Genomic DNA, 6,677 nt, shown 5'->3' on the forward strand with positions numbered 1-6,677 from the left:
GCCCTTTTATCGGGCGGACCCTGAGCCCCAAGCCCTTTTATCGGGCGGACCCTGAGCCCCAAGCCCTTTTATCGGGCGGACCCTGAGCCCCAAGCCCTTTTATCGGGCGGACCCTGAGCCCCAAGCCCTTTTATCGGGCGGACCCTGAGCCCCAAGCCCTTTTATCGGGCGGACCCTGAGCCCCAAGCCCTTTTATCGGGCGGACCCTGAGCCCCAAGCCCTTTTATCGGGCGGACCCTGAGCCCCAAGCCCTTTTATCGGGCGGACCCTGAGCCCCAAGCCCTTTTATCGGGCGGACCCTGAGCCCCAAGCCCTTTTATCGGGCGGACCCTGAGCCCTAAGCCCTTTTATCGGGCGGACCCTGAGCCCTAAGCCCTTTTATCGGGCGGACCCTGAGCCCTAAGCCCTTTTATCGGGCGGACCCTGAGCCCTAAGCCCTTTTATCGGGCGGACCCTGAGCCCTAAGCCCTTTTACTGGGTGAACCCTTAGCCCTAAGCCCTTTTACTGGGCGGACCCTTAGCCCTAAGCCTTTTTATCAGGCGGACGCTGAGCCCCAAGTCCTTTTATTGGGCGAACGCTGCTAGAAACGCATTTTTTTTCCCCTGAAGTGAAGCTGAACACAAACATTTGCTGGTCGGGTGACAAAGCCGGTTCAGCAAACTACTGAATGTGGAAAAAAAAACTGGTGTTGCAGGGATGGGAGATGTGAAGGAGAGGCACACCCAGCCGGGACAAGGTCCTGCAGCACCAAAGGTGAAAAGGCTGCGGTGCGCCCCTCCCCCCACTCCACGAGCTTCTTCAGCAGCAGCATAGGTTCAGGTCTGGCTGTCCTTTTTGCACCCCCCCATCCGGCTGAAGTTCCCAAGGGAGATGCCTCCTCTGCCTACCCTGGTTCAGTGTTGGAAACATGGCCTAATGAGCAAGATACCTGTGAGAGAAGCCTCCGATGGAACCTGCCACTTGCAAACCTAACCCGTGTCTGCCCCATCCTGGGGGCCCCTTAAAGCGGTATTGACCACTTCCAGTCCGGACACTTCCCCCCCCCCCCTTCCGGTCCGGACACTTTCCCCCCCCCCTTCCGGTCCAGACACTTTCCCCCCCCCCTTCCGGTCCAGACACTTTCCCCCCCCCCTTCCGGTCCAGACACTTTCCCCCCCCCCTTCCGGTCCAGACACTTTCCCCCCCCCCTTCCGGTCCAGACACTTTCCCCCCCCCCTTCCGGTCCAGACACTTTCCCCCCCCCCTTCCGGTCCAGACACTTTCCCCCCCCCCTTCCGGTCCAGACACTTTCCCCCCCCCTTCCGGTCCAGACACTTTCCCCCCCCCTTCCGGTCCAGACACTTTCCCCCCCCCCTTCCGGTCCAGACACTTTCCCCCCCCCCCTTCCGGTCCAGACACTTTCCCCCCCCCTTCCGGTCCAGACACTTTCCCCCCCCCTTCCGGTCCAGACACTTTCCCCCCCCCTTCCGGTCCAGACACTTTCCCCCCCCCCCTTCCGGTCCAGACACTTTCCCCCCCCCTTCCGGTCCAGACACTTTCCCCCCCCCCTTCCGGTCCAGACACTTTCCCCCCCCCCCTTCCGGTCCAGACACTTTCCCCCCCCCCTTCCGGTCCAGACACTTTCCCCCCCCCCTTCCGGTCCAGACACTTTCCCCCCCCCCTTCCGGTCCAGACACTTTCCCCCCCCCCTTCCGGTCCAGACACTTTCCCCCCCCCCTTCCGGTCCAGACACTTTCCCCCCCCCCTTCCGGTCCAGACACTTTCCCCCCCCCCTTCCGGTCCAGACACTTTCCCCCCCCCCTTCCGGTCCAGACACTTTCCCCCCCCCCTTCCGGTCCAGACACTTTCCCCCCCCCCTTCCGGTCCAGACACTTTCCCCCCCCCTTCCGGTCCAGACACTTTCCCCCCCCCCTTCCGGTCCAGACACTTTCCCCCCCCCTTCCGGTCCAGACACTTTCCCCCCCCCTTCCGGTCCAGACACTTTCCCCCCCCCTTCCGGTCCAGACACTTTCCCCCCCCCTTCCGGTCCAGACACTTTCCCCCCCCCCTTCCGGTCCAGACACTTTCCCCCCCCCCTTCCGGTCCAGACACTTTCCCCCCCCCCTTCCGGTCCAGACACTTTCCCCCCCCCCTTCCGGTCCAGACACTTTCCCCCCCCCCTTCCGGTCCAGACACTTTCCCCCCCTTCCGGTCCAGACACTTTCCCCCCCTTCCGGTCCAGACACTTTCCCCCCCTTCCGGTCCAGACACTTTCCCCCCCTTCCGGTCCAGACACTTTCCCCCCCTTCCGGTCCAGACACTTTCCCCCCCTTCCGGTCCAGACACTTTCCCCCCTTCCGGTCCAGACACTTTCCCCCCCTTCCGGTCCAGACACTTTCCCCCCCTTCCAGTCCAGACACTTTCCCCCCCTTCCAGTCCAGACACTTTCCCCCCCTTCCAGTCCAGACACTTTCCCCCCCTTCCAGTCCAGACACTTTCCCCCCCTTCCAGTCCAGACACTTTCCCCCCCTTCCAGTCCAGACACTTTCCCCCCCTTCCAGTCCAGACACTTTCCCCCCTTCCAGTCCAGACACTTTCCCCCCCTTCCAGTCCAGACACTTTCCCCCCCTTCCAGTCCAGACACTTTCCCCCCCTTCCAGTCCAGACACTTTCCCCCCCTTCCAGTCCAGACACTTTCCCCCCCTTCCAGTCCAGACACTTTCCCCCCCTTCCAGTCCAGACACTTTCCCCCCCTTCCAGTCCAGACACTTTCCCCCCCTTCCAGTCCAGACACTTTCACCCCCTTCCAGTCCAGACACTTTCACCCCCTTCCAGTCCAGACACTTTCACCCCCTTCCAGTCCGGACACTTTCACCCCCTTCCAGTCCGGACACTTTCCCCCCCTTCCAGTCCGGACATTTTCCCCCCCTTCCAGTCCAGGCCAATTTTCAGCGCTATCACACTTTGAATGACAATTGCGCGGTCATGCAACACTGTACCCATATGATTTAACATTTTTTTGAGACAGATAAAGCTTTATTTTGGTGGTATTTATTCCCCGCTGGGATTTTTATATTTTTTTTGCTATGTAAATGAAAATGTCCAAAAATTTTGAAAAAAAAGTGTTTTTCTTATAAAATTTTGCAAATAAATAATATTTCATCATAAATCTTGGGCAAAATGCATTCAATTAACTTTTTAGTAAAAAAAAAAAAAAAAAAACCCAAATTAGTTTATAACCAAAAATTATAATTTTTAAACATTTTTTACATTTGTATTTTAATTTTTTATATTATTTGTTTTCTTTCACATACTGTCACCCTGAGAAGTACTGAGTGAGCTGTGATTGGTCACAGCTTGTCACATGGTACAAGGCTGTTGTGAATGGCCCTGTACCATGTGACCTCTGCGATGATTCACAGATTTCACACGTAGTAAGCAATGATGTCAGAAGTGACATCTTGCTTACTACTCTGCATGTGATCACTGATTGGCCAATCAGCGATCACATGATCGGGACCTCATACAGAGGTCCCGTCGGACGATCGGTGTTCTACTGTGTCTGGAGGAGGACACCGGGATCGTTGTGCTGTGCACTCCCATGGAGCATCCACAAGCAGGGGGCGGGGAGGCCATTTATAAACTGCCACCCGCCCCTGCACTGCCACCGTCCGGCCGTTTATATACAACGGCCGGATGGGAGGTGGTTAAACGGCACTTGCAACAAGGGGTTAATGTCGCTTTAACAACCAAACGCCGCCACATACGAGTCACTGGACGCCCGATGTTCCTGTGCTCCCAGCACAAGGACCATATATAAAAAAATATATTTTTTATATAAAGTAAACATTTAATAAAGCAAAAAGGTGCTGAAAATAAATTCATATTCATTAAAAAGTTGTAATTATATATATAAAAAAATTATTCAAATTACATTATTTAAGTTTAAAAAGTAATTTCATTCAAAAATCAAATGTAATGCAATTCTATTAAAAAAAAAAACCTGTCCATTTTGATCTCGGCCGTCTTTTTTTTGTGTGTGTTTGTGTTTTCTTTTAAAATGTGAAAACTGCTCTATGCGAAAGCAGCCTATTGGCCGAAAAGGTACTGAAAATAAATTCATATTCATGAAAAAGTTGAATATAATACAATTATATATATAAAAAAATATATATATTTTTAAATTAATTAAAAAAATTTAAATTACAAAATTAATTGAAAAGTCTAATATAATACAATTCTATCTAAAAAAAAAAACAAAAAAAAAAAACAAAAAAAAAACCCACCTGTTTATTTTGGTTTCAGCGGGTTTTTTTGGTGTGTGTGTTTTCTTTTTTTTCTCTTTGATTTTTTTTTTTTTTTTATGTGAAAACTGCTCTGTGTGAAAGCAGCCTGTTGGCCGAAAAGGTGCTGATAATTAAAAAGTCTATTCAAAAAATATATATAAAAAAAAAAAACCTATCCATTTTGGTTTCAGCCATTTTTTTTTGGGGGGGGGGGGGGTGTGCTTTTAACGTGAAAACGTAAAAGGTGCTGAAAATAAATTCATATTCATGATATTCATTAAAAAGTTGAATGTAATACAATTACATATAAAAGATATATATTTTTGAAACCAATTAAAATTTGTTAAATTAAAAAAACTTATTTAATTAATAAGTCGAATATAATACAATTCTATTTAAAAAAAAAATTTAAAAAATAAAAATTGTCCATTTCGGTTTCGGCCACCTTTTCTTTTTGCGTGCGTGTTTTTCCTTTTTTTTTTCCCTTTGGGTTTTTTTTTTTATCGTGAAAACGGCTATGTGTGAAAGCAGCCTATTGGCCAAAAAGGTGCTGAAAATAAATTCATATTCATTAAAAAGTCGTAATTATATATATAAAAAAAATATTTTTCAAATTACATTTTTTAAGTTAAAAAAGTAATTTAATTCAAAAGTTGAAAATAATGCAATTCTATTAAAAAAAAAAAAAACCTGTCCATTTTGATCTCGGCCACCTTTTTTTTGTGTGTGTGTTTTGTGTTTTCTTTTTTTTTTTTAAATATGAAAACTGCTCTATGCGAATGCAGCCTATTGGACGAAAAGGTGCTGAAAATAAATTCATATTCATGAAAAAGTTGAATATAATACAATTATATATATATAATATATATATATATATATATATATATCTATAAAAAATATATATTTTTTAAATGAATTAAAAAATTTTAAATTACAAAATTAATTGAAAAGTCTAATATAACACAATTCTATTTAAAAAAAAAATAAAAAAAAAACAAAAAACACAAAAAAAACCCTGTCCATTTTGGTTTCGGCATTTTTTTTTTTTTGGTGTGTGTGTTTTCTTTTTTTTTTTCTTTACGTGAAAACTGCTCCGTGTGAAAGCACAAAAAGGTGCTGATAATTAAAAAGTCTATTAAAAAAATATATATAAAAAAAAAAACCTGTCCATTTTGGTTTCGGCCATTTTTTGGGGGGGGGGTGCTTTTTTTTTTTTTTTAATTTTAATGTGAAAACAGCCTATTGGACGAAAAGGTGCTGAAAATAAATTCCTATTCATTGAAAAGTTGAATATAATACAATCACATATAAAAAATATATATTTTTGAAACTAATTAAAATTTAAATTAAAAAATGTATTTAATTAAAAAGCCAAATATAATACAATTCTATTTAAAAAAAAAAAATTCAAAAAAAAACAAAAACAAAACAAAAAACAACAAAAACCAAACAAACCTGTCCATTTTGGTTTCGGCCTTTTTTTTTGGTGTGTGTATTGTTTTTTTCTTTGGGGTTGTTTTTTTTTTTTGTGTGTGTTTTGTGTTTTCTTTTTTTTTTTAAAATATGAAAACTGCTCTATGCGAAAGCAGCCTATTGGACGAAAAGGTGCTGAAAATAAATTCATATTCATGAAAAAGTTGAATATAATACAATTATATATATATATATATATATAAAAAATATATATTTTTTAAATGAATTAAAAAATTTTAAATTACAAAATTAATTGAAAAGTCTAATATAACACAATTCTATTTAAAAAAAAAACTAAAAAAAAAACAAAAAAAAAACCCTGTCCATTTTGGTTTCGGCATTTTTTTTTTTTTTGGGTGTGTATTGTTTTTTTCTTTGGGGTTGTTTTTTTTTTTTGTGTGTGTTTTGTGTTTTTTTTTTGCTTTGGGGTTGTTGTTTTTTTTGTGTGTTTTCTTTTTTTTGGGGGGGGGGGGGGGTGTTTGGTGTGTATTGTTTTTTTTTTTCTTTGGGGTTGTATAGATCTATGTTTGTCCCAAGTCTGTTCGAAGCCATTTTCCGTTGGCCGGCTCACTGCCTCTTCTGGAAGTTTATTGCAAGCATCCACTACTCTGAATCGCGACATTTTGGTCCATTTTGTTCTGAGGATTTTTGTTTTGGCGCACCGCTCGGGGAAATGCTCATTTTTAATGTGTGTGAATGTATAACAAAAAAAATTTCTTAGTTTCGGGCGGAGCGGGGAGGCGTGTCATTGCCATCTGTGTCCCCGGTAGGGAGATTCTGCCTGTTTGTCCTGTTTAGAGAAAGTGAAAGTAAATCCCAAATGTCAGGTTGTCACCAGAACAGGAAGTGAGGGGAAATCTTCCAATGGAGACACTAGTTCTGGTGACACTTTGCAGGGATTTCCTCTCACTTCCTGTTGGGGGCTATGGGACATCTCT

This window comes from Staurois parvus, unplaced genomic scaffold (assembly GCF_062004578.1).
Source record: "Staurois parvus isolate SC_StPar_1 unplaced genomic scaffold, SC_StPar_1.0 ptg001443l, whole genome shotgun sequence".
NCBI classification, from domain to species: domain Eukaryota; kingdom Metazoa; phylum Chordata; class Amphibia; order Anura; family Ranidae; genus Staurois; species Staurois parvus.